This window comes from Ammospiza caudacuta, chromosome 12, assembly GCF_027887145.1.
Source record: "Ammospiza caudacuta isolate bAmmCau1 chromosome 12, bAmmCau1.pri, whole genome shotgun sequence".
Classification (NCBI taxonomy): domain Eukaryota; kingdom Metazoa; phylum Chordata; class Aves; order Passeriformes; family Passerellidae; genus Ammospiza; species Ammospiza caudacuta.
The window spans coordinates 20,216,521-20,235,755 of NC_080604.1; the positions used below are offsets into that span (position 1 = coordinate 20,216,521).

The 19,235-nt window shown below is 44.0% G+C and overlaps 1 protein-coding gene across 1 annotated transcript in view; it reads left to right on the plus strand.

Moving 5' to 3' along the window:
- Nucleotides 1-4,446: 4,446 nt before the first annotated feature.
- CNTN6 (contactin 6) overlaps nt 4,447-19,235 on the plus strand; it is a 131,054-nt gene continuing 116,265 nt past the window's right edge. The window contains exons 1-2 of the mRNA XM_058812706.1: nt 4,447-4,536; nt 4,906-5,000. The gene's annotated coding sequence lies outside the window, so the exon portion shown is untranslated. The remainder of the gene's footprint in view (nt 4,537-4,905; nt 5,001-19,235) is intronic.

Consider the following 19,235-nt stretch of genomic DNA (forward strand, 5'->3'; position numbering starts at 1 on the left):
AAGGGATAAAATAGCCTAACTGTGGTTCTTTGATTGATCTAGTTTGAAAAGGAAGACCAATACACTTTATACTTTGAATATTGTGTCTTTTTACACTCAGCAGAAAATCTGTTTGAACATTTATCTGCCAAACCTGCAGATCTCTTTTTTCAGTGTCATGTCCCATCGTGTGTGTGTGTCCCAAGTAAATAAAATCTACAAAATCTACAGAAGAAACAGCTATTGCATATGAAGGTGAATTTCCTATAATTGGCATGATTTTTTCTGTATTAATATTCTTCAATATAATTCACAGTGCTAAAACACATGGAGAAGGCACTCAGTGCTCTCTGCAGTTGCAGGGAAAGAGCAAAATAAGGATTTAAAAATAATAATGATAAAAATTATTTACACAAAAAGGTAAAAATGGTGAACATTGCTTCCATAGCAAATTCCTTTTCTTTTTTCTAGAAGGCTGCATTTTGGAAAAGGATCCAAAGGGAAGGAAGGATCCTTTCCCTGGAGCTTCATTGCTGGAGTGGTTGTGCCACCTCCCTCCCTCGTGGTGGTCACTTGCCCAGAAGTCTTCAAGAATTCAGGTTGGTATGGTTTAATTGGGTTTTCTGGTTTCTCTGCTCCAGCAGCAAACTTTCTGGGAAATTCAGAGTGCAAGAATCCATTTTTGTGGGATTTCAAAATCTCTTTTATGCAAGAGCAGACCATTCCCCAATGCCTGTGCCGTTCAACTACCCAGCCTGTCCAGCAGCTCAATTTACTTCCTAGTGCATTTTAATTCTTACAAATGCAAGTGAATTATGATGGATTTTTGCTCTCAGGTTTCCAATATCTGTCTCTGACAAGACCTCAAGGAATATTCACAAGACAAAGGTGGTGTAACTCCATGAATCTGAAATTACATCACCTCTGTATTGAAAAACAATTGCAAGGTTGAATTCATGAAAAAATTATGCTGAAATTTAGTTTAGAACGTGTCTAACAGGACTAAGGGGAAATGAAGCCAATATTTTGGGAAATTATTACTGATTGGCACTGTAAAATTGATAAATTCAATCTTACTTGAGCAGTGCCATGGATTCATAAAGAGGAGCACCCTGGGATGGGTGGAGGTGTCCCTGCCCATGGCAGGAGGTTGGAATGAGATGAACTTTTATGTCCCTTCCAACCCAAACCATTCTGCAATTCTGTGATTTAGGATTTGAGGGTAACCAAAACATCTGCATGGGGTCAACACCAAGCAGCAATTCAGGTGGGTTCATGGATGAATGTCAGAGCAGAGGGTGGCACTGACTGAGTAAAGCATCCCATGGGATGGGATCATATTCCTTTGTTTAAAAAACTCATCTCAGGCCTTAAATTTTGCCTTGTGGTCACAGGGATTTGCCCTTGAACAAGCTGCTGCTTGTGCACAGTGGAGAGTTTAGATCATGTTAGTCCTTGATCTAATTCAGTTAAAAAGTTGATAAAGACATCCTGGCTTTATCTGCTGTGTCTGAAGGAGGGACAGAAACGCTGACAGAGCCGCAGGGAGCTCCTGAAGGCACGCTGACAAACCCCACGAGCATCACCCCAAGGCATCTCCAATTTCCAGCAGCAAACAGAGCACAAAGCGTCTCCCAGCCCGAGTTTGTGCAGGAGACACCTTGGCTCAGCTCCTGATCCCTCCCTGTGCTCCTGATGCTCTCCTGTCTGCTTTATAGGCCACATCCCATCGCCCAGGTATTTTTAGCCCGCACAAGGACATCCTGCACTTCATCCTGAGACAGGGAAATTTCTGACACTCCAGAGGCACCTTCTGGGGTGGCTGCAGGCCCAGCCCAGGCTGCTGAGGTTGCCCCAGGAGTTCTCTGTGCTCTGACACTCTCAAAACTCCAAGAGGAGCAGCCCTTCCTTAAAGGTGGAAAAGTTTTATTTAAGGGGTTTCTGACAGCTGGAAACACCACAGAGTTTCAGTTGGTTTGATTCTTTTTTTGATCAACAATGTTTATTTGGGTTTGTTTTTTAATTATTTTTTTTTTAAATGTGATTGTCACAGACATATTTTATGAAAAATCCTTTTGTTAGGATCTTTTCTCCTGAGAAACTGAGAAGCTTCAGCTTCTCCATGTTTTGCTGCTTTGGAGTGTGATTTGGGGAATTGTTTACCCAGCATGTGAAATTGTTTTTACTTGATGACCAATGACAGCCACCTGTGTCAAGGCTCTGTCAAGGTCATTCACAAGATTTTATTATCATTCATTCCTTCTTTGTTAGCTTCCTGATGAAATAATTTTCTCTCTATTCTTTTAGTATAGTTTTAATATTCTTTTAATATAATATACATAAAAAAATAATTAATCATCCCTCTGAAACATGGACTCAAGATTCTCATCTCTTCCCTCATCTTGGGACCCTTGAAAACACCACCACACATTCTTTTCTTTTTTTCAGATAGAATACCACAATTCTTCAAAAGCAAAATCTTTGACAAAGAAATGCTGATCTCAATGAATTTTTGTTTTGACAGGGTACCAGGCAAAGCCAGAAAATTTGTGTAACGTGCAAATATTTTATCCTGACCTCTAGGAAAAGACTGGTTTGATACTAAAATTTATCACCACTTTCTCTGTCGTTTCTCAAATATATGGGCAGAATCTTTACTAGGGTATAAGATAGTTCAGAAAAATCTAAATCAGAACTTTACAAGTTCTAATAAAAAGAAAATTCAGATGTTCAGAAGTTCAAAATTCAGCTGTAGAAGTGTTTCATCTTTGTTGAATGAAAAAACTGAGACCATGGAAAGGTTTGGGTTGGAAGGGACCTTTAATCTCACCCAGAGCCACCCCTGCCATGGCAGGGACACCTCCCACTGTCCCAGGTGCTCCAGCCCCAGTGTCCAACCTGGCCCTGGGCACTGCCAGGGATCCAGGGGCAGCCACAGCTGCTCTGGGAATTCTGGGAATAAGAAATGCATAAGGAAATTCTTTTCTTTTGACATAGAAAAGGCTAAATTTTTAATAAACTTTTAAAATTGGCTACAAGAAGCTTGGGCTAATCTGTTGCAAGCAACTTTTGGTCTATTTACTCTTGATACCACTTAGAAAAAGCCCCATAATTATTTAGAAGAAAATTTTAATGAAGAAATACCTAAAATTCCATTTTAAATTTTATTCCTAATTAAAAATGGAGCTGCTAATTATAATGCCTATCTCCTTTAGAAGGTGCTGCAAGGCTTAATTAATTGTCAGTAAAGCTCATTTGAGAAGCTCACAGGAAGAAAAGTGCAAAATTGTTTATGTTAATCAGGGGGAGAGCTCTGAATGGGGCTGCTGGGCACCTGTGGGCACATTCCAGGGGCTCCACGTCCCGCTGTCCCCATTTCCCAGCCCAAGGGCAGAGCAGGACAGCTGAGGTGCTCCCAACGTCATCAGAGAAGGCTCCAGGAGAGCTGGAGAGGGGCTGGGGACAAGGGATGGAGGGGCAGGACGCAGGGAATGGCTCCCAGTGCCAGAGGGCAGGGATGGACGGGATATTGGGATGGAATTCCTGGCTGGGATGGAATTCCCAGAGCAGCTGGAAGTGCATGGGATCTGGAATTCCAGAGCAGCTGTGGCTACCTCTGGATCCCTGGCAGTGCCCCAGGCCAGGTTGGGCTTGGAGCACCCTGGGATGGTGGAAGGTGTCCCTGCCCATGCTCACTGGATGGGCTTTAAGATCCTTCCAACTCAAACCACTCTGGAACTCAGCGATACACTCAAGTAACTTTTCTCACCAAGGGAAGGACTCTCCCCGGCCTGGCTCTGCCTTTCCTCTGCTGAAGCAGTCCCAAGAGGGAAAATGGAAATCCAAGAAGGTTTGGAGTACAATCAGAATTTATGTCAGTGCTACTTTAGACAAGCAAGTCTCCCCTCCCTATTTAAATTTACATTTGTTCAATATGTGACATAGGAAGGGGCAGTTGAGCGTTTGCAGAGGTCACTCAGGGCTGGATGGGATTCAATGACAGCTCCCACCCCACAAACTGAGCCTGACAGGGCTGTGGGGACCAGGACCAAACAAAACTATTCCCACTCCTGCTCCAAACCTAAGCCCAGTGCAGTGACCCAGTTTTTGAGGAGAGAGGTTTGTGATTACCTGACAGGAGCTCATATTTGCACGAGAGGAAAAGCAAGAGCACATTTAATCTTTCATGCTCCGCTCTGACAGCTGCGCTTTCGCTCGCTCAGCTTTCCTGAAGGATGAGCCAGGCACAGCTGATTTCTATACATCCCCAATTTCCAGACGGGGCTGTGCACAAACTGCAGGAGCTGTTTATCTGATTGAGGCACTAATTGTGTGGGTTCTGGCTGGAGCAGCGTGGAGAAGGCAGCGCATTTCACGCTCGGCACCGGCGAAGAGCCGCGCAACGCTCCGCGGATAAAGGGCTCGTGGTCCCAGCTGGGAAAACAGTTCCATTATCTCCCAGCTGCACAGACCTTCCACACGGCTCCGTTCTGCCTCACTGAGAGCTCCCAACAGTCCTGCAGGAAATTGTGGAGACCCCAGACATGTCCCTGCTCTGTAAGTACAGACGCGTGCTGGCTGCTGCGTGTGGATGCTGCTGGGGAGCCGCGCTCGCTGGGCTGGCTTTTTATCCTTCCTCACTGCTTTTCATTTGCATGAGGGGGAGAGAAGGGGGGAAAAGCGGCTGCTTTATTTCTCCTGCGTGCCTGGAAATGGCTGATGCTGCAAACGGGCGCGTTCTGGGCAGAAAAGGAGGTGTGGGATGGATTTGTATGCGAGCGAGGGCGAGGCGAGCAGAGCCCAGCCTGTGCTGGCCACAGGCACCACAGGTACATCACTGGGGCTATCTCAGCTCCCTGCTGCAGTGGAACGGGCACACAGAGCATGACAGTGCTAATTCTGGCCCTTCCCAACGACTTTCTGCAGCATGTGAAAAGCCGGAGTGGGTAATGAGAGCCTAACCTCATTTCTGCCAGCTGAAGGTGGAAAAGCAATAAATATAAATCTGCAGGGAAACGTAGGTAAGTCCTAAAAGGAAAGTTTTTCCCTGTTGCTCATTTGAATCATCAGAGGAAAATATAAAGCAGGTTCACAGCCTGTGCTGAACTTTGGGTCTGCACCCAAGGACCTGCAGGAGTGTTAGTTTGGATATTGTTGTTTATTTACACTGCATGACACAGCTTTAAAGGATGGGATACTTTATCAAAAGTTTGGGAAGTCTGTGCTTCCAGAAGCAAGTGCCTGACTAGAACTTTCTGTTAAATCAGACGTTCCCATGGTGCTTTTGGGGTGAATCCTGGGATTCAGAGAGTTGTTGTATGTGGGAAGGGGCTCCTCCATCAGGGTGCTCCAAGCTGACAATTTCCTGCAGCATTTATGGAGCTGAATGATCAAGCAAGATGCAAACACTCTGCAAATAACAATTACTTGTCCTTTTATCAGCACTGCAACCCTTTGCAGATAAATGTTGTGAGTTAAAATCCAAATATTTACTCCTTGAAGTAGCATTTCCACCTCCCTTTTTATTTTTCTTCCCCAAACAAAGGAGACTTGCGACTTCCACACAAAGTCCTGAAAGTTCAGAGAATTTTTCAGTGTGTGCCATTAAACCTTGCAGTGTTCGCAATTCCAGGCACCACAAATCCCCACAAATAACCCATCTCCATCAGCCAGCTTTGCCTGTGGTGCTCCAGAGGCACTGTGTCAGTGTTTCACATTCCACAAGTCTCTGCTTCGTGGGTTTTATGACACTAAAAAGTCCCAAATCAGTACCTCCATGAAGTCAGCAACAACCATAGATCACACTTTATCGTGGAAAAAAAGGAAAATAAAACCCCCCAATGTTTGCAGCTGTGGGTTTCAGATGCTGGTGAGGTACTGCTGGCCATGGATTACAAGTTTTACCTTCCATGCTGAGGATAAAATTATAAATAATCCATAACAACCTAAGTGCTTTAAATCAAGCAGGAGCCATGTCTCTTTCCCTTTGCTTCCAGCTTTATGACCACTATTAAAAAGGTTTGTGGTGCATAATAAGCTACCCTAAAATGAATTTCTTGCCTTTGGAGCAAGTATTTCCCTCACAGAACAAGGTGCTGGTGTGCCCAAGGGGCCTTAAAGCACAAAGCTGGGTGGCTCAAAGCACTGTTTGTGTTTGAGCTGAGAATTTTCATTAGAATATATGTTGTGAGTGTGTGGGGAGAGATCAGCTCTATGAAACAGCATCAAATTTGTATTTTCCTCCCCAAAACTGCATGTTGAAGTATTCCTTCTGTTAAAAACTGAGTTTATTGCAGGAGATTTGCCACAGATTGGCCTCTGCTCACCTTCCTCAGGGACAGAGAGACACAAAAACCATTTTAATGGTGCCCTGCTCGTCCCCAGCCTCTGTCTCTGGAGCAGGGGAGGCTCTTGCAGAGGAGGAAAACCAGCAAGTCTGGCCCAAAAAGTCATTTATTCCTTCTTCCCAAGGGCTGCATTCAGGCTGGCCATAACTCTGTGCTTGGGGAAATTTGTAACTTCGTCTGTCTCCAGGAGAAGTGGAGACACGAAGAAATCCAGGCTCAGTTTTACAGCTACAACTCCCTGCTCGGCAAAAACCATCCCTGGGACGCACAAAAAGCCCCAGACACAGCAGAATTTAGGTGAGTGGGTGACCCTGTTTGTATCCAAAAATGATCAGGCTCCACAAGTCTCTCATTTACGCAAAGCCTTTCCACAAGTGGAGAATATTCAAGGAAAAAAATAAACACATTAAAAAGAGAACAAAGCATCTTCAAGTGCCCTAATCACAGCAAACAAGAACAACCCAAATTAAAATAGATCTGGGCACTGTACTTAACAATTCTTCATCTTTTGGAGTAAAAAACCACACACAAGTGTGAGACAGAGCATCAGAGCTATAGAAACCCTACCTGGAGCTAGGAAAGTGCTAAACACACCAGGTCAGCACAGAGCAACGAGCCAGCAAGGTATTTCTGCACTAAAATCCCTCATGGGGACTTGAACTGCTCAGTTGCAGAGGCTGGAGGAGAAGCAGTGAGGAAAAGCTGGAATTTCTCCGTACCTTTGTGCTCTCAGCTCTGTCTCCTCTCCTCCAAGGAGCTCCTGGTGCAGAAGGTCCAGCTGGGGCTTTTTCTGCTGGTTGAGGAAACTGCTCAGCACTTCCTGCTGCTTTTATTCTGGAGGGCAAAGGGGATTCTTCCCAAAATTTTTTGGGGAAAAATGATTGATCTGTCTTAATGCCCTTCCTGAAGGGGCTCCAGAAGAGCTGGAGAGGGACTGGGGACAAGGGATGGAGGGACAGCACACAGGGAATGGCTCCCTCTGGGAAAAGAGTAGGTTTAGATGGGATATTGGGAATCAGGAATTGTTCCCTGTGAGGGTGGGAAGGGGCTGGGATGGAATTCCCAGAGCAGCTGTGGCTGCCCCTGGATCCCTGGCAGTGCCCAGGGCCAGGTTGGACGCTGGGGCTGGAGCAGCAGGGAGGTGTCCCTGTCCATGGGGGTGAGATGAGCTTTAAGGTCCCTTCCAACCCAAGAAATTTAATTATTTGATCTCATCTCTTTATTCATTTTTGGGGTTTTTGTGTTCTGGGTTTCCTCTAAGAGTTCCAACTCCAGAGCATGCAGTGCTGAGGGGAGCACTGAGAGAGGGATGGGAGGAAGGAGCTGGGGGGAAGAAGAATAATTTCCCTCACTTACACCCTCAGATGTATTTTTAGCCTGTGAAGACCAGAAGGAAAGGACCAAGTGAGTCAGAAAAGCAGTTTGTTTTATTAAAATTCCTGACAGCATCTGCTGTAATGCTCTTGTTAAAAGAGATGGAAAACATCAGAATGATGAGAGGAGCTGTGTTCTGTCCTTGCTCTTTGCACAACATAATAATATGGAAAGGAGTGGAATTGGTTTCCCAGGAACTGATTCATTGGCTATATCCAAACATGAATGACCCAGGTACACAAAAACCCTCCCTGGGGTTCTGATCCAGCTCCACCTGAGGCAGCTCAAACAAATAAAAACACTCTGCCTACTTTTCCTACTATAAATCCTTCCTTCTCTTCAGCACACCCTGATGTGATCACCAATAAGATCCATTTTTTAAATGAGATTCTTCAGAAAAAATATAAATACTTTCTATTTAGTAATGAATTCAGCTCTCCCATGGCTGCAACCAAAGCATGAGGATCCCAAATCCCTCTTTGTGGGGACGCCTGCAAGGAATCCTTTATTAAAATTCTGTTACTAAACTTATCTCTTATTAAATGGGGCAAGACTGTCTGGAAAAAGGAGTGCAAATACCAAGTGTGTACCTTTGAGCAGCACCTGATTTTAATTCCCATCCCTGTGACTCACACTGGGAATGTAGGACCTGGCTGGGATGAATTTTGCGTGATGGTGTTCACAGAAGTCTCAGGATGAGGGAAGAGATGAGGATCTGACTCCATGTTTCAGAAGGCTGATTTATTATTGTATGATATATATTACATTAAAACTATACTAAAAGAATAGAAGAAAAGGTTTCATCAGAAGGCTGGCTAAGAATAGAAAAAGAAAGAATGAATAACAAAGTTTTGTGGCTCGGGCTCTGTGTCCGAGCCAGCTGACTGTGATTGGCCATTAATTAGAAACAACCACATGAGACCAATCCCAGATGCACCTGTTGCATCCCACAGCAGCAGATAATCAATGTTTACATTTTGTTCCTGAGGCCTTTCAGATTCTCAGGAGGAAAAATCCTAAGGAAAGGATTTTCCATAAAAGATGTCTGTGACAGTTCTGCACCAAGTTTCTCACTGAAATGAATGAGTTTTCAGACATTTAGTGATTATTTCTGCTTCAAACACACCTTTCCCACTGCCTGGTCTGTTGTGGGCTCAGGACATCAGGAATGGGCCTGTCTGGATCACAGAATGCTTGGCACTGTTCTGAAACCCTGGTGCTCTTCAGCCATTCAAATCCATTTCTCCCAGACGTTCCCTCAGCCAGTTTGGTGTGTGCAGAGCAGGAGCGGTGCCTTTGGTGAGAGAGATGGGGATTAAAAGCACAGAAGTTTCTGCAACTTCATCTCTTCCAGCAGTTTCTGATAATCCTACCATGAAATTACAAAAGCAGCGGGACCAGAGCAAACCTCCCTGGAAATTGTACTCCCTCCATTTGGAAAGGAAGCCAGATAAAGTGGAGATTCTTATCAGCTAAATGAGAGAGCTGTGTCACATGGACTACCCAGAGTCCCACCCTCAGCTGAAAACCCTCAGTCAGGGCAGAATTTGGGCTGGTGAGCAGTGGATCTGTGAATTCCTGCCTTTCCCTGGGTGTTGCACCTTCCAAGGGGTTTGTCCTGGAGCCAAGGAAAGGAAAACAAACCCAAAATTCTCCACAGAGTCTCGGGATCTTTAGCTTATCAGAGAGACCCTGAGAAAAGTTCAAAAGTCTCTTTTCCTAGCCCCATGATTGAAGAATGAGTCAGAGCTCTTCATTTCTCAGTCTCAAAGTTGTTTATTGTATCTTATCTATAAAATTCTTTCTCCTGTCCAGCCAAGATCCATCCAGCAGGACAGTTCCAGGCACTCTGCCTGCCCCCAGGTTGGTGTTATCTTTTTATACTAAAAAATACCTGTACAATATTTACAATTACTTTCCAATACCTATCATCTATGTTAGACAGTGAGCTTCTACTCTTAAACCAATCCAAAAGTGCCACCATCACAGCAGAAGATGGAGGTAGAGAAGAAGAAGGAGAAAGGCTGGACACGTCCAGTTCCCTCCATCTTGCTCCCTGAACCCCCATACCAAAAACCCCCAAATCTACTTTTCCACCCCATGATAACTTCACTAATATTCTATTTAAAATGTCATGGCTTGCTGATCTTCATCTGAGGTTGGTAATTTGCGCCACGGGCCATAATCAAACCCACAGGTGTTCTGGGCTCTGTGCCAGGGTCTCTGAGCCCCCTGGCAGGGTCCTGGCACTCCTGGACAGCCAGAGGGATGTCCTGGGTTCCCACAGCAGAGCCAGCACAGAGCCACACTGGGCACCCACAGCATGACCTTGTGCCTCAGTTTCCCTGCTCTGATCCATCAGCTGGTAGCCACTGTTCCACTGCTCCTGATGCTTTAGAAGGGTGTCACCCTGGTTTTTTAAGATTTTCTAAGCCTTCTGATGTTGACATTCTTGTAAGGAACTTTCTCACACACTTTCTGTAAATAACTCATTGTTTTGCATTCCTTTATGGAGGAGGACAGAGTTGAGGGACCGTTGGGTTGACCAGTGCCATTGCAGAGGTGGCACTGTCACCCTCCAATCCACTGTCACTCTTGGAAATCTATAAATGCTGGAGTCAGAAAATAAACTTCCCTTTTCCTTCACCTTGAGAACAGTGGTTTTGCACTTGTGTTTTTTCATATCCTAAAGTGACAGAGGGGGATAACCGTGGAGCTGTTTTACCCATGGCACTGTCATTGTCCCTGACACTGCACATCCAGACTCTCCTCACACTGATCCATTCCCATCATTTCCCTCATTTCCCCACTGATGGGTTGGTTTTCCTTTGGATGGCAATAGCAGGGAAGCTCTGCAGGCCCCAGAGAGGGAACTTCTCTCCCAGAAATTGTTTTGGCTGCTGGTTTAAAGGGAGCACTTGGGCTGCTCAGCGGGTTAGAGGTTTTACCCCTGTTAAAGTCACTTAAACTGCCACCTTTCCTTTAGCACTGATATCATTAGTGGTGACACATTGCTGCAGCCTCTCCACAGAGGTCACCCAGCCCTTTCTGGAGCTATCACACAAAGCTAAAAGCCATAAATATTATCTTTAACCCTTTCCTCTCCTGTGTGACTGCACAACCACTGGAGGTGCAGGTCTAATTTCTTTCCTGAACATGCTCAGGCTCCTCTATTCCACCAAATCCATCAGTTAGGTTTGTATTTTCAATTTTCCCACCCCAAAATCCAAATAAATGCCAATATTTGGTATAAAACTCTAATGCCTGGGCAGCTGCATTCCCATCTGTCTGTGAGGGCAGAGCCACAGGGGAAAGGCTTGTCAGAGGGATCTTACAAGGAAAATCTGTATTTCCTGCATCATTGAAATAGGAACAGCTATTCATGAATTCCTTTGCAAAAACCTGGGCTAAAGGTGTCCCTGCCCATGGCAGGGAGTTGGGACAAGATTATTTTATGGTTTTTTTCCAATTCAAAGTGTTCTCTGATTCTCTGAAAAAAAATTACATAAAAAGAAACAAACAGACTCCTTTTTATTTAAAAAAAGGAGAGAATTCTTGTAGAGCTGAATGTGCTCCAAATATTTCTTGTTGCTGTTTAAGTACCAAGCGGATTTTGATCAGGATGAAGTCAGGCTGAACTCTGTGCAAAAATTGCCAGGAAAATCACCTGTGCCAGGCTGGAGATGGGGTGAGGAAGGGTCAGGAGGTGGAACCCCCATCCCTGGAGGTGAGGAAGGGTCAGGAGGTGGAACCCCCATCCCTGGAGGTGTCCCAGGAAGGGCTGCAGGTGGCACTCAGAGCTCTGGGCTGGGGACAAGGTGGGCATTGGGCACAGGCTGGACTGGATGATCCTGGAAGGCTTTTCCAAGCTCAGAATCCTTGGATTTGATCCTGGAGGGCTTTTCCAAGCTCAGAATCCTGGGATTTGATCTTGGAGGGCTTTTCCAAGCTCAGAATCCTGGGATTTGATCCTGGAGGGCTTTTCCAAGCTCAGAATCCCAGGATTCTGTGAAGTACCCCTTGCTCATGTGGGGCTCCCTGAAGCTCCTGCTCAGGTCTCGCACAGCCCTTCCTGTTCCCTGTGTGCCAAACACAGAGCTGGGTGTTTAATGCTCCATTTGGCCACTTTTCCATAATTTTTTTCCTGCCTGTTAATAGGATTATCCACCCCCTGAGCTGCTGCCATGCCCCAGACGTGGTGCCAGGGCTGCTCCATCCCCCTCTCCAGGTCTGACTCCATCACCTCAGCTCTCACTCAGCTGCCTGGAGCAAAGGAGAATCCTGGCTTATGAACCTGCTCACAATTGCTGCAGTTCCAGCCAGGAATAAACTGTTCTTAACCTAAATACTCCTCTGAGGACACTGAGCTGGGGGGAAGAAGCATAACTGTGCTGAATCTGGTGCAGGCAGGGATGAGTGAGCCTGGACACGCTGGGTAAGTTGGGAAAGCAGCTGGAAAGAGAGGGGAGGGAAAGGGGAGCAGTGGTGAGCACAGCTGAACAATAATGACCACTTTAGGATGCAGTAAATGCAATGTTTCCAAATAAAACACAGCCTGTTGGAGCTACAAAGAATGGAAAGGCTGCCAGCCAAAGTGGGAGATTTGTCCAAAGGCAGCCCAAAAAATACATCAAGGGGAAGGGAAAGTCCAGGGTGTGAAAAACCCTTCCATGGTGAGAGTGAGGAGAGGCTGAGGTTGGGAGCAGCACCTATGGAATAATTGATATGGCAAACTAAAGAGAGATAAAAATGATAGAGCAAAGTGGGCAAAGCTCAGTGGAAGAAGAGCTGGTGTGGAACTGAATTTACAGGAAAAATATTTTTTTCACTTTAATGCAAAATGGCCACTAAGGTGAGCCAGGATCTACCACGAATCTCAGAGAAATGCTGATAACAAGAGACTTCAGAGGCATTTTGGGATGCTCTGAGGAAAGCTGTGGGGAGTGCTGTTTGGAATTCCTCTGTACTTGAGGTATTTCAGCATTAATTGCACAGCTTTACTCAGAGATTACTCATTTTAAGTTAGTCCTACTGAAGGTGTTGAATAATGGATGATATTAAACTTTGGGTTAGGGATTCACGGGATTGATTTGGAAGACATAGGTGAGACAGCCCCAAAATCAAACTTCTGTCAAAAATTAGCAGAATGAAAGTTACATTTGAACTGAAGAGCTGAGAAAGGAAAGCACCTTTCTCACTGATTCAGGCAAAACAAAAATGACTAAGCCTGTCACGATTTTACCTCTTTGTCTGGCTGACTTTCTCAGCAAGATTGATTCCAAATCCAGCTAAGCCCTGAAAGGAATTAGCAGGAAACTGCTTTGTTGGAGGATGCTGAGGGGGTGGGTTGAGCAGCCAGGGAAGCAGCAGCAGCAATACCCAAAAATAAAAGCCCAGCCCTGACTAACCAGGGGGCCCCGTTGGGCTCACTGGAGTGTGAGTAAACCATGAAACCTCTCACTAGAATCCACAGAGGCAAAAGCAACGCTTTGAGGGAACAAAAAGCAGGTGAGAAAATGTTTGTGAGGATATAAAATGAGAGAGCACAGAGTGGGAGGGAATTAGGGACCATGCAGTGCCAGCCCTGCACAGCCAAAGGTGCAAGAGATGCTCCAGGAAGGTCTCACTGCATCAGTCAGCCCCAGAGCTGTGGGTTAAACTCCTGCTTTCCTCTAAAGCCCAGCCTAACTCTGCACTCCTGTCAGAGCCCAGGAATTTCCTCTGGCTGCCCTGGAGCACTCGAGACCCTGACAGGGGCACAGAGACCTTGGCACAGGGTTAAAAACACCTGTGCCTTCCATTTTAGCCCATGGAAAAAACAATTACCAACTTTATATTAGGACTCACAAGCCACAAAAGTTTAAGTAGAATGATAGTTAGTTTGTTATGAGATAGAAAAGTAGAATTTTGAGTTTTTAGAATGGGGGTTCAGAAGCCAAGATTGAGGGATTTTGGCATGCTTTGTCCTTCTTTCTTCTTCTTGGCCTCCATCTTCTGGGTGATGGTGGCACTTCTGGATTGGTTTGGAGTAGAAACTCATTGTCTAACATAGGCGATAGGTATTGGAAAATTATTGTAAATAATGTACACAATAAGTGATGGTGGCACTTTTGGATTGATTTAGAGTAGAAATTCACTGTCTAACATAGGTGATAGGTATTGGAAAATTATTGAAAATAATGTACAGGTAGTTTTTAGTATAAAAAAATAACACCAGGCAGGCAGTGTGCCTGAACCCGACCTGCTGGAAAGACCTCGGTGAGTCAGAGAAAGAATTTTATAGAAAACAGCAAATAAACAACCTTGAAAAGCAGAACAGAAGAATCCTGACTCCTTCTTCAGCTGCCAGGCTGGGAAAAGAGACTCTGACACATCTTGGGGTCATCCTGACCACAGAGACTCCGAGACACCCCCAGCCCAGGCTGGGCTTGGAATGAGCAGGAAGAGCTGATCTCTTGTGAGCCACACTCAGGGCAGGAACAGGGCATCTCTAGGCTGTTCCCAGGAATTCACATTCCTCACAGGTGTTTCACTGTTAAAAAAAAAAAACCCTAATGGATGTTTCTGTTTTGCTTTTATTTCAGTGTTTTGGAGGAGCAGTAATGCTTTGGGTAAAATTCAAATCAATGCAAACCTCATAAGCCAATAAAATTTTATAGATGGTTATCCAATATGTAATTTGTTACACAATTTCTCTGTGGCTTCTGTTTATTGAGACATAAAGACTTTGCTTTTTTTAAGGGAGGTTTTATGTGAGGAGGGCATAAGAAGGAATAACCTTTCATACCTATTGTGCCATAAACTAAATTACTCTTAACCCAAACCATTAATCTTGTGGTGGCAGCCTAATGAGACCAAAGGAAACAGAAACAAACTGCCTGGAATCTTCTTGAAGGGGACAGCTTTTATTTCCATCAAGCCTGTGGCTGCCCAGCTTGGCCACATGGATGTCACAGTCGATAATATCGGATAATATAATAAAAAGTAATCCAGGAAAATGATGAGGGCATAAAGCTTGGGACAGGGAATGAGTGTAGAAGAGATGTTCAGGTGTAGCTGCACACTCCGGTTATTTCCTGGCAGGAATTTCCCGCTGGATGTGAGTAATGGAGGGAAGGGAAGGAGCTCTGAGCAGCAGCCTGGGGGCTGCTCAAATAGAGATCAGCTTGGCTTTGGTGATTTGGATCAGGAGGGCTGGAAAAGCTCTCAGGAAGAATGATCCCCACCCCAGTGAGGAAATTCACTGCAGTGCTGGTGCTTATGACTAAGATGTTCTTTCTCTAATACAACTTTTCTCTCTGCAATATCCTTTGGCCTGTACACAACATCATTTTTCCCGGTGTAATTTCAAAGCAAAGGAGCAAAACTCGGCAGCAAATGCGACCTTTCTTTTTTATGTTTTATTTTTTGGAGCCAAGCACACAAACATTAAAGGAGCTTTTACTCAGTAGGTCCTGCTTGAAGTATAAGTGCACTGACCTGAAATACACACAGAGTAAAAGCCAATTTGAGGCTGTCTCATAAGTTAAGTGAAGCTCCAATCTTGGGGAATCTGATCTAAATCTTGCTGAAATCAGTGGGATGTTCCCTTTCCCTGGGCTGGAGCAGCCCTTGCATGTTATTATCTCCATTAATTCCTGGGTGATTTCCCCACCACACAGAACAGTTGTGGCTGTGGGATTTGCCTGGGTAAAGGAATTGAAGTATGGGGAGATGAACTTGCACTCTGATGAGAACTGGTTTGTCTATTAAAGAAAGAAAAGCTAAAGAGAGTGGTATTGTGATGAAGGAAGGAATGATGAATCTGACTCCATGCTCTCAGAAGGCTAATTTATTATTTTATGATACTTTATTATATTAGAAAATGCTATACTAAACTATACTAAGGAATACAGAAAGGATACAGACAGAATGCTAAAAAGATAATAATGAAAACTCGTGACTCTCTCCAGAGCCCCAGCACAGCTTGGCCCTGACTGGCCAAAGAGTGAAAATAACCCACAGCAGAGCCAAATGAAACAATCACCTGTGGGTAAACAATCCCCAAACACATTGCACATGAACACAACACAGGAGAAGCAAATGAGACAATATTTGTTTTCATTTTTCTCTGAGGCTTCTCAGCTTCCCCAGAGAAAAATCCTGGGTGAAGAGATTTTTCAGAAAATGTGACTGCCACAGAGTGGATCCCTTCAGACCCCAAACTTGCTATTTCCCTTAAAGGATGACAGATTTTTGTGAGAGGAGCAGACCAAGAGAGGAATAGAAATAATCCCTGTGTTGCTCTCAGCACAGAACTGGTGAAAAAAAATGGATTTGTGTCATTATGAGGCAACAACATTGTTTTATGTGTCAGGGGAAAAAGAGAAATAGTCCATTATTTAGATCAGCACCAGTAAATGGATGTTTTTAAGGCTGAAAAGCAGGGCCATCTCCTCCTTATCATCTCCATTCCATCTCCTAAACTCCTGGTGAACCTGTAAGAGAGCCTGGGCTGCGAGAGGGAGCGCGAGCCAAGGCTCAGAGTGACACAGAGTGACACCAGCAGGAGTTATTAGAGGAATTTATGAGCACAATCAGACACGAGCATGACAAGGAGTTGGGGAAGAGCTGCAGTATCCAGGAAACAATCTGCATTATTAAGAGCAGAACTCCAGGGAAGGTGTGATGAGCTTGACAAAGTGCAGACACTTCACTACGGGATCCTCCTCAAAGTCTCTCCCTCTAAACCAGAAGCACTTTAAAGCCCATTAGAGACCAAACTCTATTTTGGGGTTTTACCACTGCAGCTCCAAGGAAATGTGTAGAAACTCGATGATGGAGCAGCTTTGCAGGGATGTGAGCTGAAAATGAGGCTTTTACAGTGTTTTTTCTGCAGCTGTTGGGATGGGTTTGATAGTGCTGGGGGAGCAGCAGGTTGGGATTGGCCAAGGCTCCAAAGGTGGCTCTGAACTGGTGTCAGTGTTGGTGTGAAACTGGTCTGAACCTCCCTGAAATGGGGCATAACCAGCACAGCTTCCTGAGAGCTGAAGGAAAGACTAGAAAAGGAAACTTTATTGTTAAATATTTTAGATCCTTGTCCCATGGAAAGAGTCCCCAGAGAGGAAGGAGAGTTGTAACCACGGCGTTTCACTGTTCAGGTTTACCAATCAAACTATAAATCAAAGGATTTATTTTTTCCTTTCAATATGTACCCAAATTCAACAAGACACCTAAATCCATCTTTTGCAGCTGATATGAGAGTGATCCTTCAGCAAAGAAGGCACCTGAAAATTTGTTAATTAGCAATTTCTGCTATGGAACAGCCATTCCACAAAGCTGGCATTAGACAGACCCCGAAGCAGGGAGCTTAAATTCCAAAGACCCCTTAAATTCAACGTTTTCCTTGAACAAATCCTTGCTTTGCTCTGGAATATTAGCAGTGTTAAATCACCAGCCTCCAGTTTTGAAGGCAATTTATCTTGGGCACTTTAAAAAAGGAAGGGGAAATTTGGGATGTTGAATTGTTTTGTTTTTATCCATGTGGAAAATGAAAGTGTGACTCCTTGATAATGCAGTCATGGATTTCTTGGGACAGAACATTTTTTTTTTTTTAATGTTCTAAATGCGGTGGTTTTGTCTTAAAACAAAGGACAACCTTTGTAAGAAGTTTGGTGAAATCATGTGTTTTGGTAGAGGCTCCAAAAGGCAAAAAGTTGCTTTTGATAAGGGATGAAGGAATGATAAGAGAATGAGGAAAGATCCCCTTTGCTGTGGAAAGACAGATTTTGATATTCTTCAATTCTGCTGAATCAATAACTGTAAGAGTTTACAACAAACAGTTTGATGCAGGAATGAAACCAGAGAAATTTCACTTCTTGTGCCACCAGAATGGCACAAAATGGATTAAGGGTGCAGGAACTGCTTGGGAAGCACACAGAAATAGGACGTAAAATTGGAAAGGAAAATACAGAGCAGGGGGATGAAAAGGGAGGTAGAACCAGCTAAACATGGAATTTTCACAATATATGAAATATATTTCGCAATAACATCATTGAAACCCTCAGGATTTTTCCCTCTGGAGATTTCTCTGGTTAATTTTGAGTTTTCCCTGCACTTTTCCTGGGTGCTCAGGACCGTGGTGGTGAGGGAATAATTGGAATAATTCCCCAGCACCCTGTTGTAATTTGGGCACTTAAGCAGCAAAATCATTTGCATCGGGACTTTGCCAAGTGCTCCTCACGGCCTGGGGTGAGACAGCAGTGCTAAATTTACTTTTTCTTTTCTGTGTTAAACCAGATCATTTGGCATTGTCTCCTCTCAATTATTCTCTGTGATTCCAACAACATATTTTGGTGCATAAAGAGAGTGGAAATGCAAGCACTGAATAGAAGGGGATAAAAGAGGCTCCTTGGAGAGCTGATGCTAAAAGGCAACAGGTGAAAATCCTGTTAGATTGCAGTGTCCAGTTTAATGGATGAGGAAACAAAGCAGAAATGAAAAGGAAGTTCTGCCTCTGGAAAAAAAAATGCACTGCCAGGAGAAATAAATCTCTTGCTAAATATTTATATCCAGTCCTGGCCGTTCACAGCCCCTCACGTTTTTGAATTTTGGAATAGATTTATTTAAAATAACTGCATACATAAATAAGTGCATCCTAAATATACCTCTCTGTGTATTAGGAGACTCTAAGTAAAATTATTATTCTTATCATAAACCAGATAAATTTAAAGAGTTCTTCTGCCAAATAGATTTGGTCCTGGTTCCCAGCTGGTGCAAATTTGCATTTTTCCATGAAGGTCAAGGTTTTCCTGCTCTCACCCTGGAGTAGACAACCCTGTTTACCTGCTAAAAACCCAGAACTCCTCCAGAATAGCAAGTTCAAGTTCTTTAGTGTACCCAGGAATGGAAAACTTTCCTAAATCCTGATTACTATTCCAGCAAACATTTTGCTTTCCTAACCTGTTCTGGGTTTGTAGGAATTGTCTGCTGCATATCCAGCAGATGCAAATGCATCAATCCCTGCGTGTGCGACTTGTTTGGAGTGCAGGGCAATTATCCAGGAATAAAATCAATTTCTAACAAATCATCTGCCATGTGCAAAGCAGGCCTCTAATAGTAATTAAAGTCATAAAATGGATTAATGTTTCTCTCTATCTCTTCCTTTTACCCACTGGTAAAAACAGCTCATACATGAGTTCTAGGAAAGAGCATGAACTGCAGAAGGAATTCATTAATAAGCAACAAATAATCACAAATAAATTCATTTAGGCCCAGGATTACATCATGATTTTCAAGCAACGTGATACAGCTGATCATGTGAAATGACTTTGAAGTGACTTTGAGGGAATTTAAATGTTCATATGGAGCTTGTAGCAAAAATAAAAACATATTTAATGCATAAAAAGGGAAAAATAGATAATTTTGTTCTAAATGCGCCAAAACATTCTCTGTAATAAAATGAATCTGAAATTGTACCTCTGTTTAGCTCACATTGACATGTTCTTCTCCAATACACTCAAACACACAGCGCATAATCAAGTTTTCTTCTCAAAT